Genomic DNA, 16,646 nt, shown 5'->3' with positions numbered 1-16,646 from the left:
CAGGATCCTCTGCTCTCACTGAGTTGAACGGCTGTGCTGTTGGTACAACTATTCACTCATGGAGGGCTAGCTTGAGGCCTGTTTGCCAGTCAAATCTCACTGGCAACTAGGACCTTTGCACTGGGGTGAATTTCACCCTTAGCTTATACCTCACCGGCTTGAATCCAGACCAGATCAGTAACTTGGTTGTTAACATCTAATGCCTTTTCAGTGCCTGGGGGAAATGAGCAGGGTCTGAAAATCTCCTGCTCAGCAAGTAACCAAGTTACAAAAATCCCACAGCTGGTCCCGCTGGTGGTAGTCCCAGCTGAGGGGCCCAGGTTTAAAATGGACCATGGAGGTTAAACTACCATTCTGTATGCCTACAGGGGGGTTCCTCCAGCTTTGAGGCAGTGTGGGGAAGTTTGCACTGCAGCTCCCATGCTGTATCTGCTCTGTGACTAAGTAGAGAGGTCAAATTGACTGTCACCTTTCACTAGCATGAAATTCTCTTCCCATGCCTGCAGGGGACACCACTAATTTTGTGGTTTCCTTCTCCTCTGAGCATACATTTCCCATACCTGTCATGCTGCATAGCCTTAGTCAGAGCATGGGATTACATGCAAATGCAGGTGTTGCCTGTTGTAGTCCTAGGCCTCCAAATTGTCTGGGCATAGTGTTACTGTAGAATCAGACTTTAAGGGTGGGAATTTTTTAGGGTGGGTGGGAATTAAGTAGTTTGAGAGAGATCTGCCACCATCATGGTGATGGTAATGTATGTAACTGGGTCTGTAGGTCAATTGAAGCAACTGTCCTGCAGGATTCAAGGAACAGAGAATATCCCTCCAGCTTCACTGCTCCAGTGAGCATGAGGTTTGCAACAGGAAAAGGAGTATTGTCTCAGTGGTTTTGCTAATGAGTAGGGCCACGATTTTGGCAAGGGTATTTTATTGAAAATCATGGGCAGGATGTGGGAAATAAACAATAAACCGCGGATATGTATACAGGGCCAGTGTTAAGGAGTGGCAGACAGGGCAATTGCCCGGGGTCCTGCGAAGTTACAGGCGGTGGGGCTCGGGCTTTGGTTTCAGTGGAATTTTGAGGAAGTTGCAGAGGTCTTGTAAAAATCACAGAATCCGTGATTGACTCAAAGCCTTACTAATGAAAAATCAGAACTGACAGCTATGGTAGAGTGGCCATTTATGTGAAACTCCCCAGGTGTCAATTCAGCAAATGCTCAGGACCCGACCGTGTTCCCTGTCCCTTGCCCCACATGACCCGGTCCAGCTTTAGACTTGCTGGGGCCCAGGGCTGAAGCCTGGGGCCTTGAGCCCTGCCACCCACGGCTGAAGTCGAAATCTGAGCAACTTAGCTTTGTGGGGGCCCCCGTGTGTGGGGCACTGGGCAGTTGTCCTGCTTGCTGACCCTGGCTTTTATATGCAGAAAAACCGTTGTTGTGGTATAGGTGGGTTGTGGAATTTTTATAGCAGGGGCTCAGAAAGAAAAAGGTTGAAAACCTCTGCCCTATTTCATCCCAAAACACAACGTGCATCTAAACTGTGTGTCCAGCATGAGGCTCTGCAGTGGGACTAGAGAGAGGCTGGTCCCAAGATGGTCTTCACAGGTAACTAACTATGTACCTTGTGAGGCAGAGCCTCTTCCACTCCTTAACTGAACCTGTTCAACCCTTAAATAATCCAGCAGTAAAACAGAAGATCAGATTGGTTCTCTGCCAGGTGAATGCAGTAAGAACTGTATAGCACTTAAGATCACATCAGTTCCCATGAGGATGACATTTTCTAGTCGGAGCCAAAAGATGCAAGGGGTATAAGGGCACAAAAAAATGCGCAACAAAAACCACAACTTTGTAGTCCTTGATGAATGGTTGAAAAATTGAAATGCTTAAATGATTTTCTCCTCCTTCCCCATTCATATGCTCAATTGGCTGGACTTTACAATGTAGGAATTTGCAGGCCAATAGTCCTCTTTGCTACAAAAAAACAGAGACAGCCCCCCAAGTTGTTAGCATTTCTGAAGAGTCTGTTCTGCATTTACACAGTGGAAGTTTTCCTCCCATTTTGCAGTTTACACTTCTCACTGAGACTAGTACAGTCCAGTAGTTAATTTATGTGCAGCTAGCTTTCAGCTGATAGAACTTACTCCAAAGACAGCTTCCAGTCCAGAACCTGCTTCTGGGTCTGAACCTGCATGGTGCTGAGCACCCTCAACTCTCAGTGACTTCCCTGAGAGTTGAAGGTACTATACTCAGCACCACACAAGATCAGGCTCTGAGGCAATTTCTGGGTTGGAAGCAGTCTATGGGGTAAGTTCTGTCCACTGAAAGCTAGCTGCATGCAATTCCAGGATTGTATTAGCCTCAGTTAGGAGGGTGAACTCTGCAGAGTGGGAGAAAAAAATCTGCTGTGTGAACACATAATAGGCTTTAAAAAACAAAAACAAAACAAAAAACCTTGCGGGTTGGTTTTAATTTTTTCCTCAACAAGCCAGCAAAGAGGGGAGCAATTGGGTACATATAATCTATGTGCTTGGAGATGGAGGAGGTAACCTGTTCCCAAACCTAGAATAGGAACTCCTGAGCTCTAATCCCATCTGTGACAATGACTCCCCTTTGGCCATGGACAAATCACTTAAGATAGGGATACTGAGGCAGGGAGGTTAATAATGGGGATATTTACTTTCCCACCTCACAGGGTGGAGGAGGATTAATCCATGGGCCAAATTCTATGAATGGAGTTTGGGGAGGGAATTTAAGTCTCTCAGAATGTGGCCTACTGTCTGAAAGACAACAGTCCCAGTGTAAGCATTAAGCATATCTAGGCATGAAACAGTTTTATGCCATGTTTCTGAATCTTGTTTGTTACAAGCCCTGTCCTAGCAGAGTTCATAAACCCTGTAACATTATGAAAACAGGTTTTTATAACGGGAAGTGTCAGGCAACCGTAACTCTTAACAACCTCTGCAAGTGCAAGACTCGTGTAGCAGAAGGTGCCCTGAGTTTTAGAAGCCACCTTTAGCTTTTTCTTTTTCTCCCCGTCAGTGAAAAAGAGGGAAACGTAAAATATAAATGTGCCCAGTTGAAGTTACAGGTTTCAGAGTAGCAGCCGTGTTAGTCTGTATTCGCAAAAAGAAAAGGAGTACTTGTGGCACCTTAGAGACTAACAAATTTATTAGAGCATAAGCTTTCGTGAGCTACAGCTCACTTCAGTTAGAAATCCTTGTCTTCAGTTTTTAATTGACTCTATAAGAGTTAACATCAATCCCCATAAGACTTGAGGAGAGTTGGGCTCCTAAGTTTAAACACTCAAAAGCTGGGGTATGAGAAAGATAATGGGTAAAATTTTCAAACACATCTAAGGGCCGGTCTCCTCTGGAGCTGGGAAGTGTCCCTGAGGGTACTTCTACACTACAGCTGGAGATGTACTTTCCAGCACAGGTGGATGTGCATGTACTAGCTCTGAGCAAGCTAGCATGCTAAAAACATCAGCATACCCACAGCAGCATGAGCTGGCCACTCAAGTGTAATCCTGTCTGAGACCCATAGGTACATACATGGGTGGCTAGCCCATACCCCCTGGCCACACTGCTATTTTTAGCATGCTAGCTCAATCAAAGCTAGCACAGGTACAGCTACCCAAGCCGGAAAGTACACCACCTGATGCGGTGTAGATGTACCCTCCGATTTAGGCGCCCAACTCCCATTTGCTTTCAATAGCAATGTCACAAAGTGTGCTGACCCCAGAGCACCCCGGCACATACGCAATGTTGCCAGTGTCAAAAGATCAAAATGCATGAGTCGGACCCCCACCCAAATCATGAGATTTATTTTTTTTTTTAAATATTCATTCCTATATTGCAAATTTTGGGGGGGTCTCTTGATTTTTTGATCTCCCCCACCCATCCCCAGTGTGTGGGTGTGATAACTAACCTTGCCCCCCTCCCAAATTTATTGGGCATGGTGATTTTGGGCCCCTCTGCGGGAGCGTTTAGCCCCATATCTGCCCATCCCCTGCCCAGCAGCTAATTCTTCCCGCCACGCCCATCAGCTCAGCACCCTGCTCCATCAGTTCACTTACCCTGCCTCACCTCTGCTCCTCCTGAGCACTTTACCGCCCTCCTACTCCTGCAGGGGAGTCCACACTCCCCTTCCCAGGCTGGGGGAGAAGCAGCACCAGGGGGTCTTCAGGCCCCTTCCCAGGTTGGGTGCTGCAGGGAGGGAGGGGAGGAGCAGAGGACCCATCCCAAGGAGGAATGGAGCTGCACTGTTCTGCTGGATTCTTTAGCTCCTTCCTCCCATCTTGTGAGAGTGGCTTTGAGTTGCAATGATACTCAGACCTCAGTGGTTCAGGAGCCAAATTTGCAACCAGCATTACCCAAAAGAGCCACAGTCGTGTGAATTCATTGTTTCATCTACTATAGAACTAGAGATTCATATTTACACAGTATCACAGGGGATATATTTAGTTTATATCTATTATTCTCACCGCAAATAAGTTAATAACTTTAACTTAATTGGTCAATAATATCGTAAAAGCATCCTGACTGGTTAATACCTTAGACTGGTTAATAATTAAATGACACAGTTTTTTAATTTAATGGTCTGCAAAGAGTGACAGGAGCCACGTTAAAGAGCCACTTGCGGCTCATGAGCTGCAGTATCGCTGCTCTAGGGAGTGGTTATGCTGCCCCAGGAGGTGGGGCAGGCAGCCGGAGGGCTCAGATTTGCTAGAGGGCTGGAGTCTCTTGTGTCATCGCCAGACTGGCTCCAGCCCCAGCTGAGGTTGTCACAAGAATTGGCAACATTGTGCGCTTGCCATCGAGGCCTGGCCTCCACTCAGGCTCCTTCTAGTGTCTAGCCCTGTCAGGCGTGGAGCGTCTTTTACCTCACTAGTCCAACAGGAACCCATCTGTGGCCACCAATGGAACAGTCCTTCGGCCATTGTGCAGCTGGAGTTCTGGTTCACCTCTTCGTCGCTCAGGCTTCTTGTCGCCCCTCGGCAGGGTGACCACCCATCCTGAATTGGGCAGGACAGGCCCGAAATGCACATTTCAAGTCCCCGTCCCAAGATGGATGACTCTGGGACACCATTTGTCCCAGATTCCGTGTGGCGCTGCTCCATGCCTGCCTGAGGCTCGGGGGTGGCACCAGCCCCTTCCCGGAGGGGCGGCTAAGATTGGCCTTAGCCCCCCGGCCCACCATGAAGCCCCACCCCCCTGCTCCTCTTCCCCCTGCGGTCCCACCCCTGGCCAGGCCAGAAGCCGGAGCTGAGCAGTAGTAAGAGCCACACAGGGAGCCCAGGCCACTGTGGGGAGCCCGCGACTCTTCACCTGCTCTGGGCAGCGCACCCTGGAGGGCAGGGACATAGATGGGGGGCTGCTCTTGGGCACCCCAGCACCTCACCCAGAGCAGATGGAGGGTCTGGGGCTCCCCAGAGTGGCCTGGGCTCCCTGGGAAGCTCTTACGGTGGCCTGGCTCTGGCTTCTGGCCTGGCCAGGGCCTTGGAAAAGAGGAAGAACTGGGGCAGGGCTCCTGCAGGTGTCCCTGTTTTTATATTTTGAAAGGGTGGTCACCCTACCCCTCAGCCATCACCTTCTCTTCCAGACCCTTGTCCCACAGGGCCTAACATCCCCTTGTCTGGATCCTTTTCCTTCAGGGCCCTGCTGCCCAGGGATATTCACTCCCCTTGCACCCCTGGAGTCCTAGCCACTCTTTCCAGGGCATTCTCATTCCCTGCAGCACAACTACCTTCAGTCCTAGCTCCTCTTTCAGGGTCCACGGACCAAGGTCCTCCCTTTCCCCTGCAGTTTCAGCAACCTTCAGTCCTAGTTTCCCTCTCTCACTGCCATTTCCCCCTTTTGGGGCCCCCAGCCCTTCCTCTTTCTAGTCTCACGTGCCTCCTTAACCAGGTGATAGTCATCAAATAGAGAAAACCTTTCAACTGATCCTCACGGCCCAATTATTATTCAACTCTCCTTATTAGTGCTGGCCCAGGCTACCTGCCTCCCCCATCTCCAGGTGATGGGACAAGGTCCTTTAAAAGGGAGCCACATCGCTCTGTGATAGGGAACGATGTGCGTGGATGTGTGGAAACATGCCCGGGTTAACATTACAATATTATGTTGTAGCCAAAGCCTTTTCATTTCCTGATTTGAGTGCTGAACATTGTAACCTGAGGGCTTGCCCACATGGGGTCACTCAGAAAAGTGAATCAGAATAAACTAAATATGAATTTAAAGTGGATTTGTTAAACTGCATTAAACTCCTGTGTAGACATGCTTATTTAGAATTCGTGGCCTTAAGTCAGTTTAGCTTAATTCCCTTTTAAATTAATTTTCCTGAATGTTCTTGTGTAGCAAAGTAGTCAGCTTGACACAAACCTATTGGTTTGTATTTTTACTCTCTAACTAGGCCACGTCTACACTATACAATTATGTTGACCTAAATTATGTCAGCATACAGCCGCCGCGGTAATTACATCGTTTGTGCACGTCCACACTACGCTCCTTGTGTCAGCGGTTTGCATCCTCCCCAGGAGCACTTGCACCGATTGAACTGTCAGTGTGGGGCATTGTTGGATGGCTTCTGAAAGCCGGCAACAGTCACTGTAAGCAGTGTGGTGACTACACTGACACTACGTCAACCTAACTACATTGACATTAATTCTATGCCTCTTGGGGAGGTGGGGTTATTAAATCCATGTAGCAGGCGAGTTACGTCGGCGGGATTTAAATTTTAGTATAGACGCTTACAGAGTGAGTTCGACCTAAGCTGCCTTGCGTCAACCTAACTCTGTAGTGTAGACCAGGGCTAGGAACTGGCTTGCTGGTCCCTAGTACAGATGGGATGCAGCCGCATAGTCCCAGAATGCTGGGTGCTAATAAGAGATGTCATTAGTATGTTCCTACCGGTGCTGAGTGGGATATGATGTCTGGGATTGGAAATTCTGTAGTTCTTTGACTTGTTTATAATCCTGTGATGGTCTGTTCTCCCCTTTCATGTGCATGTGACTCCCCATTGAGTCTAATGGCAGTTACACATACACTACATGGCAGGGAGGACAGACCCTGATGGATCCTGCTATGCTTTGGTAGGAGAGGATGGAGAAGGTATTAGGGAGCCTCTTTGCATGGTTTAAACAGCAGGGCAGGTTCTCTGCAGAGCATGCTAGAGAGTGCTAAACCAGGGGGACTGACTCCCGTTCTGACAGACGCACTATGCGCCCAAGAGGGCTTGGGGTGCCAGCTAAGGGTCTGGCCCCTGTTAGCATGCAGGCTCAAGCATGCCATTCATGCAAGCTAACACAGGGCAAATGCTATTCCTTTTTAAAGAAACAAAGTGCATCACTCCCCCTCCACGCACATATTCACCACCTCCCTCTTGCACTGGAATCCTTCCCTGCTCAGCAGGATTCCAGAGTTGACAATGCACTACCAGTGTCCGCTTCCCTTAACCAGTCAGGGATGCATTTGGCTCTTCAGCAATACCGTTGAGATGATACCACAAAGAGACTTCAACAATGAGAGCAATGGGGGAGTGGCTACCATTACGTAATTCCCAGTGGGTGTTTACACTGCAGTAAAACACCTGCAGCTGGCCAGTGGCAGCTGACTTGGGATGTGGGGCTATAAAACTGCAGAGTAGATATTTGGGCTTGGGCTCCAGCCTGGGCCCTGACAGTATGTCTATACTGCTGTTAGACACCCGTAGCTGGCCTGTAGCTGCTGATTTGGGCTCATCGGGCTCAGACTAAGGGGCTGTTTATTTGCAGTGTAGATGTTCAGGCTCAGGCTAGAGTTCGAGCTCTAGGACCCTGTGAGGTGGGAGGGTCCTAGAGATCAGTCTGCAGCAGAACCCAAACATCTACACTGCAATTAAACAGCCCTTAGCCTGAGCCCTGCAGGCCTGAGTCAGCTGACACAGGCTAGCCACAGGTATTTTTTTGCAGTGCAGACGTACTCAACGTGTCAATGCTGGGAATAATCAGACATGAGGTTCCTTTTATATTCTGTGCCATTAGGATGCATCTTGGCAATAACTAGCTCTGCTAACCAGTTAGTGTTCGTCAAATGATGGACATTGTCTTTCTTTTATCCTTGAAGCATAGGTGTGGTAGAAAAATGACTGTAAAAAATTACTTCCCATATGGGCCAGATTTTCAAAGGTATCTGGTGCCTAAGGATGCAGATGGATGCCTCGTGGGATTTTTCAAATCACCTTTCTCCATCTTTAGGCACCTAATTACCTTTGAAAATCTGGCCTAAGAGCTTAGTCACCACCCTGCTCATTTTGTTTCTACTGTTTTTGGACTCACGGCTGCTTTACTTAGTCATAGAGGCTTTTTGGTCTGTAATTTTGTGGTTTAATCTTGTTAACACTGCAGCCGATACAGGTTGGTGGGAGGGTGAGTTGGAGTCTATTCAGACTCATGCATCAACAGAATTGCCAGTCTACAAATCGCAGATGGAATTTGGTTAATTCTGCAGCTGATCTCAAGCCAGAAAAAGCCCAGCTTGATTTTTAGATCCCAGGCTGAGTTTGTAGGTCTGGCAGTTAGGAAACCATCTCTTTACACAGAAACAGCAAGCTTTGCAGTCAAATGATTGAGACAATAAAAATGGAACTCCACAATGCTTTTTTTTTTAAATCCATATAGTCACTTTTCAGAGTAGAACCAGGCTTAATAATTCTTTGCACTTCTGTAGTGCCTCTTTGAAGGTCTCAGTGCACTTTCCAAATATGAATGCATTCAGCCTCACATCAGTCTGTAAGGTAGGAAGCTACTATCCCACTTCAAAGATGGAGAAACTCAAGCTGTGAATTGCCCAAAATCACACAGCTGGTCAGTAGCAGAAGTGGGAAGAGAACCCAGGAGTCCAGACTCCCAGTTCCATTCTCTAATAAATGATAGTTCCCAAGGGGTTCCTTTATGTTTAAATGAGATTTTTTTTTCCTAGAGAAAAAAGTTTGATACTGACCTTTGGCTTCATTGACAGACAGCCTGAAAGCTTCAATTGTGACCAGAGATCTAAAGCCCTTTCCTTTATACAGCTGTGTGGTAAACACAAGAATCTTTTTAGGTGGAAGGATGTTAGTGGAACATCTGCAAAGTAATGAGTTCTTGATGGGTGTCCCTAAGTAGCAATTATCATTTATTACTATTGTTTATTTGTTCCCAATAGGCTGCACAAAGTGCTAGGCACTGTACAGACGGCAGGAGGGCACAGTCACAGTCCTAGAGAACTTACGATCTAAACATGCAGTGCTGTACTACAGAAGAAGATGCATATTACTGGCTATGCCCAAAGAGCTGTCCATCCAAATCAGTCTAGCAGTAACACCAATTGAAGGTCTAGGGCTAGCGTCTAATCTGGTGTAAATCAGCAACACTTTTCTGAAGTTAATAGAGCAGTGATGATTTATACAAGCTCAGCATTTGGCCCTTTGAAAATGATTCTAAAATTTTCTCCCAAGGTTTCTGTCTCTAATTATGGTGAGTTATCACTGAAAGTCTGGGTTGTTGGGGTTTTTTGTTATTATTAGAAAGAGGGAGTTGTATGGAAAGAGGCCAGTTCATTGGGAAAACAGATGGAAATCATCTGAGATCATCAGCGTACTTGTTAATTATAAAACAGAGACAGAATTTTTCCTGTTTAATCAGACACTTTTACCATGTTATGTAGTCAGTCAGAACATTCAGTATTTTAAGATGGTGGAGCACATGTGTATCTTCATATGCTTACTTCCCAGCACAATTCTCAGCATGTATGTGGAACGGCTAGCAAGCTGGACCACTAACAGATTGGTCATACCAAGCAGTAGCCTATTCTTCAAAGTTTTGCTTTTGTGCTCTCTTTTAATTGTTCTGTGCTGTGTAGTAATGATTTGTACACATTTATTTTCACATGGTAAAGTTTTCTATGAAATGGTCAGTTTGTGGCATCTGCGAACATTATGAAATTGCACATACCTTGTTTTTATGGTGTGAAATTTTAGTCTTTCAATCATGATCCTTTTAAAATAAACATCAGATGCACCTGCAAAGTGAAAAGCCATGGTTTCACTGTCCACTAAACCTTTCATGAAGCATTTTGTAGGAGAGGTAATAAAATTATTTCTCAAATCAAACTCAAGTTGTGAAGCTGTTATGTGTTCCTAAATCCGGGAGGAGTAAATCTGGCTTTTGAAGCACATATAGAACAAAGAGACATTCATAAGAGGTTCTAGCACGGAAGTTAGAAATGGAGAAATCCTCTAATCTAGCCTCGTAGGATCAGTACAAAACAGTGTGGGACCAGTACCTCTTTCAAGCAGACAGAGTGGTTCGGAAGACAGGTGTAGTACTTGCTGGGTGACCTTGGGTAACTCACCTAAGGTCTCTTTGCTTCATTTTTCCCCATCTGTTACTGATAGGTGGAACAGTATGGACTAGTGGCTAGAGCACTGGACTGGGACTCAGAAGACCTGGGCTTTATTCCTAGCTCTGCCAGTGGCCTACTAGGTGGCCTTGGTCAACCATGCCTCAGTTTCCCCATCTGTAAAATGGGGATTATGATACTGACCTCCTTTGTAAAGCATGCACATTGAAATCTTCTGATGAAAACAGGTAGGTGTTGTTATTATTAATCACCTTATAAGGTACTTTTGAGGTCTAAAGGCAAAAAGAGCTACACCATCTCCATTGCTTTGCCATGTACAGTTTCAAATAACCCAAGCAATGGGCCTTCCACCACTTCTCTTGGGAGACTCTACAGCGTAGTAAAAATCTTACTACTGGTATATGTTTGGATTTACTGCTGTGTAAATTAGACCAAAATCTTGCTCATAATTAGGAAGCTTCTCTTGGGAATTAAGCTATGTGTAAGACCTTCCTACTGTGGTCCTTATCCCCAGGCAATTTTAGTGTATTATTGCATGTCTCCTGAAATGAAATGTGCAGGCATAAACAGCCCTCTGGTTGGATTATAGTCCAGAATTGTAAATAGTAAAACTGAGATGGGAACAGGTGCTTCCTCTGCAAAGCCTGGCTCGGGCCAGGTGTGACGTGACCAATGCTGGTTTCTGTCAAGCAGCTCATGACCCTGTGTGAAACGAGTCTGGTCTCAGTCCAGTCCAGTGAACAGGTGCCTGCATCATCAAAAACAGCACCATGGCTGACTCGAATGGGCAGTCTTCTCAGCAATTGTGATAGAGGAGCTAAGGATGGTCAGGGCCATGGAGATTCAGTTCTCCTCCAGAGCATTATTGTGGCACATTGGCTGGTCAAGGCAGGAGGGAAGCGTGCTGTGGATAAAAAGGAATCTTCAACTTCCAGAGCTTGGCATTTCAGCACCTTTCATTAGCACTACACTCACTACCAGATCCTAAGTGTTTAATAGAGAGCATTTCTAAGGTACACTCACAGTTCACACAATGCTATTGGCTAACTTCTGTCTTCGAGGGCTTAACAGTATATCTCTAACATCCCAGCTGATAGAGCTCCCACCTTGTTCCTTGGGAAACTACTTCACAGCTGAATACAGCACATTGTCTGGAATTTTTTTCTCCTCCTTGATACTCATCTAAATTTTCCTCTCTGATTTGATCCCATTGTTCCTATTCCATACTTCTTTGTATCCCCTTATCAACTTCTCTCCTTCCTTTATGTTTACACCTTTCTAATCCTCGTAGGTAGTTGTTGCTTAGCCAACCTATACATAGATTATGGCCAGATTTTCCAATGGCTCCTATTTAGGCACCTAAATGAAGCATCTACATGGTCAAAAGAGCTCAGTGGGAGTTTCTGGGTGCTGAGTACATCCAGTAACCTGGACCTTAGTTTCTTGTCATCTCTCCTCCTAACTCATAGCCTCTTTTTCCTCTCTCACCCTTTGTCTCTCTCGTCTATTTAGATTTCAAGCTCTCTGGGGCAGGCCCAATGGGCCCTGATTTTGGTTGAAGGTTGTAGGCACTATTGTAATTAATAATATTAAGGAGGGTGGACGTGCTGTCATCATGCTACATGCACTGGTTGCGTAAAAACAAAGCAGACTGTCGCTGTGCAGGTATTATCAAAACTAGCCCTGGACTGTTTTAAATTGGATCATGTGGTATAAAGGGAAGGTAAGTCTCTCTTCAGCTACTAATTGAGAATACATGCAATGATCTGGAAGATCTCACACCTGTTCCCTCTGTAGCCAAGGTAAAGTGTCAGTCTGATAGTTTCAGGAGAAAGATATTGCTACATATATGTTACATTACAGTTTCTCCAGCCAGCTGTCACTTCAGCCTCCCTCTCTACTGTCCATTCCACAGCTTTCTGGTGCTGTATAAGGTCTGACCTCTTGTCCTTCACGCAAAGGAAATGGAATTCTTTTTCACTGGGCATTGTTTCCTCCCTCATAACAGTGGCATCTTAGCTCTTCTGAGGAAGTTCTGAAAATCTCGTGAGCGAGGGAGATGGGCAAGCATCCAAGTGTGGCTGGATGCCTTTTAGTGCTTTACAGGATGTGTCAGGCTCAGGAACATCTGATACTGTTCCACTTAACGTTAATACTGTTAATCCAGCTCAGCAGGGCAGCTCCCATAAGGTAAGGAATGGTGTCCCTAGCCTCTGTTTGGCAGAGAATGGAGATGGATGGCAGGAGAGAGATCACTTGGTCATTACCCGTCAGGTTCACTCCCTCTGGGAAACCTGGCATTGGCCACTGTCGGTAGACAGGATACTGGGCTGGATGGACCTTTGGTCTGATCCAGTATGGACATTCTTATGTTCATACCACACCCTCTTAAGGACTCTGGGATAGAGATTGTCTGTGGGAGAAACCTTCTGGGGAATAACAGCTGGTGCAATTTTAAAATGGCCAGAGATGCCTGATGCCACAGGAATGTTTGGGGGGGTGGAGAGTAGGGGGTGCGTATATACATTCAGCATGTTCCTGAGGTGCTCCCCCTGCTGTGCAGTTGAAATCTGACAGCACAGGGCCAGTGGCATTCCTAGTCTTAGCAAGACTTTGGTGGGGTTCTTCCACCCCCCCACCCCCTAGTAATCTGCTTCTGTGCGCCTCATTTTCACAGAAACGATGAGGCCTCAGACACAGTCCCTCTCTGCCCCAACACTCCCCTTTTTACAGCAGGAATTGCAGGTGCAGGTCCTGGATCTTTGTGCTGAGCATGGAGTACTTCTAACTGCCCTGTGCAGTTCTATCTACCCTTCTGCCATACGTGAGCTCAGCCCACCCTAGATTCATAGATACTAAGGTCAGAAGGGACCATTCTGATCATCTAGTCCGACCTCCTGCACAGCGCAGGCCACAGAATCTCACCCACCCACTCCTACAAAAAATCTCACCTATGTCTGAGCTATTGAAGTCCTTAAATCATGGTTTAAAGACTTCAAGGAGCAGAGAAGCCTCCCTCAAGTCACCCATGCCCCATGCTACAGAGGAAGGCGAAAAACCTCCAGGGCCTCTCCAATCTGCCCTGGAGGAAAATTCCTTCCCGACCCCAAATATGGCGATCAGCTAAACCCTGAGCATATGGGCAAGATTCACCAGCCAGATACTACAGAAAATTCTTTCCTGGGTAACTCAGATCCCATCCATCTAATATCCCATCTCAGGGGATTAGTCCTATTTACCCTGAATATTTAAAGATCAATTACTTACCAAAATCCCATTATCCCATCATACCATCTCCTCCATAAACTTACCGAGTAGAATCTTAAAACCAGATAGATCTTTTGCCCCCACTGCTTCCCTTGGAAGGCTATTCCAAAACTTCACTCCTCTGATGGTTAGAAACCTTCGTCTAATTTCAAGTCTAAACTTCCTGGTGGCCAGTTTATACCCATTTGTTCTTGTGTCCACGTTGGTGCTGAGCTTAAATAATTCCTCTCCCTCTCTGATATTTATCCCTCTGATATATTTATAGAGAGCAATCATATCTCCCCTCAACCTTCTTTTAGTTAGGCTAAACAAGCCAAGCTCCTTAAGTCTCCTTTCATAAGACAAGTTTCCATTCCTCGGATCATCCTAGTAGCCCTTCTCTGTACCTGCTCCAGTTTGAATTCATCCTTTTTAAACATGGGAGACCAGAACTGCACACAGTATTCTAGGTGAGGTCTCACCAGTGCCTTGTATAATGGTACTAAAACCTCCTTATCCCTACTGGAAATGCCTCTCCTGATGCATCCCAAAACCGCTTTAGCTTTTTTCACAGCCGTATCACATTGGCAGCTCATAGTCATCCTATGATCAATACTCCAAGGTCCTTCTCCTCTTCTGTTACTTCTAATTGATGCGTCCCCAACTTATAACTAAAATTCTTGTTATTAATCCCTAAATGCATAACCTTACACTTCTCATTATTAAATTTCATCCTATTACTATTACTCCAGTTTACAAGGTCATCCAGATCCTCCTGTATAATATCCCGATCCTTCTCTGAATTGGCAATACCTCCCAGCTTTGTATCATCTGCAAACTTTATTAGCACACTCCCACTTTTTGTGCCAAGGTCAGTAATAAAAAGATTAAATAAGATTGGTCCCAAAACCGATCCCTGAGGAACTCCACTGGTAACCTCCCTCCAACCTGACAGTTCGCCTTTCAGTAGACCCATTGCAGTCTCCCCTTTAACCAATTCCTTATCCACCTTTTGATGTTCATATTGATCCCCATCTTCTCCAATTTAACTAATAATTCCCCATGTGGCACAGTATCAAATGCCTTACTGAAATCTAGGTAAATTAGATCCACTGCATTTCCTTTATCTAAAAAAATCTGTTACTTTTTCAAAAAAGGAGATTAGGTTGGTTTGGCACGATCTACCTTTTGTAAAGCCATGTTGTATTTTGTCCCATTTACCATTGACTTCAATGTCCTTAACTAATTTCTCCTTCAAAATTTTTTCCAGGACCTTGCATACTACAGATGTCAAACTAACTGGCCTGTAGTTACCCGGATCACTTTTTTTCCTTTCTTAAAAATAGGAACTATATTAGCAATTCTCCAATCATTCGGTACTACTCCTGAGTTTACAGATTCATTAAAAATTCTTGCTAATGGGCTTGCAATTTCAGGTGCCAATTCCTTTAATATTCTTGGATGAAGATTATCTGGGCCCCCCGATTTAGTTCCATTAAGCTGTTTGAGTTTCGCTTCTACCTCAGATATGGTAATATCTACCTCCATATCCTCATTCCCATTTGTCATGCTACCATTTTCCCTAAGATCCTCTTTAGCCTTATTAAAGACTGAGGCAACGTATTTGTTTAGATATTGGGCCATGCCTAGATTATCTTTAACCTCCACTCCATCCTCAGTGTTAAGCGGCCCCACTTCTTCTTTTAGTTTTCTTCTTATTTATATGGCTATAGAACCTTTTACTATTGGGTTTAATTCCCTTTGCAAGGTCCAACTCTACTCGACTTTTAACCTGTCTCACTTTATCCCTACATGTTCTGACCTCAATTAGGTAGCTTTCCTTGCTGATCTCTCCCATCTTCCACTCCCTGTATGCTTTCTGCTTCTTCTTAATCACCTCTCTAAGATGCTTGCTCATCCAGCTTGGTCTACAACTCCTTCCTATGAATTTTTTCCCCTTTCTTGGGATACAGGCTTCCGATAGCTTCTGCAGCTTTGATTTAAAGTAATCCCAGGCCTCCTCTACCTTTAGATCCATAAATTCTTCAGTCCAATCCACTTCCCTAACTAATTTCCTTAATTTTTGAAAGTCAGCCCTTTTGAAATCAAAAACTCTAGTTGCAGATTTATTTTTGTTAATCCTTCCATTTAGTTTGAACTGAATTAGCTCATGATCACTTGAGCCAAGATTGTCCCCTACAACCATTTCTTCTATGAGGTCCTCGCTACTCACCAAAATTAAATCTAAAATGGCATCCCCTCTAGTCGGTTCAGCAGCTACTTGATGAAGGAATCCATTAGCTATCGCATCTAGGAAAATGAGCCCTATTATTATTACTAGCACTGGTCCTCCAGTCTATATCTGGGAAGTTAAAGTCTCCCATGATCACGCAGTTTCCATTAGTATTTACTTTATTAAAAACATTAAAAAGGGCTCTATCCATATCCAAATTAGATCCCGGAGGTCTATAGCACACCCCAAGCACTATCGTAGGAGAGGCTTTACTAGTTATCTTCCCCAATGTAATTTTTGCCCAGATGGACTCTGTCTCATCCATTGCATCGCTTCTTATTTCTTTACATTCTACCTCATCATTGATATACAATGCTACTCCACCACCTTTACCTTTGTTTCTGTCTTTCCTAAACAGCACATACCCTTCAATACCTGTAGTCCAGTCATGACTACTATTCCACCATGTTTCTGTTATCCCTATAATATCTGGTTTCACTTCCTGCACCAGTAGCTCTAGTTCCTCCATTTTGTTACCTAGGCTCCTCGCATTGGTGTACAAACATCTTAATTTTTGCTGTTTGGCCTCGCTCACATTTTGTACCCTATTAGGCACAGTCATTCTACAGCCAGTATAACCTATTAGACTAGTATCCACACTGCCCTCGCTCCTTATTTACATTCTCCTACCCAGGGCTGTATCCTTTCTTACTTCGTCTTCTTCCCTCTCAATGCTAAAATCTGGCGTGGAGATTTTCTGGACATCTCCCATCCATCTCCCCCCAATTCCTAG

Source organism: Dermochelys coriacea, chromosome 4 (assembly GCF_009764565.3).
Source record: "Dermochelys coriacea isolate rDerCor1 chromosome 4, rDerCor1.pri.v4, whole genome shotgun sequence".
In the NCBI taxonomy this organism is placed as follows: Eukaryota; Metazoa; Chordata; order Testudines; family Dermochelyidae; genus Dermochelys; species Dermochelys coriacea.
This window is presented reverse-complemented; position numbering follows the sequence as displayed.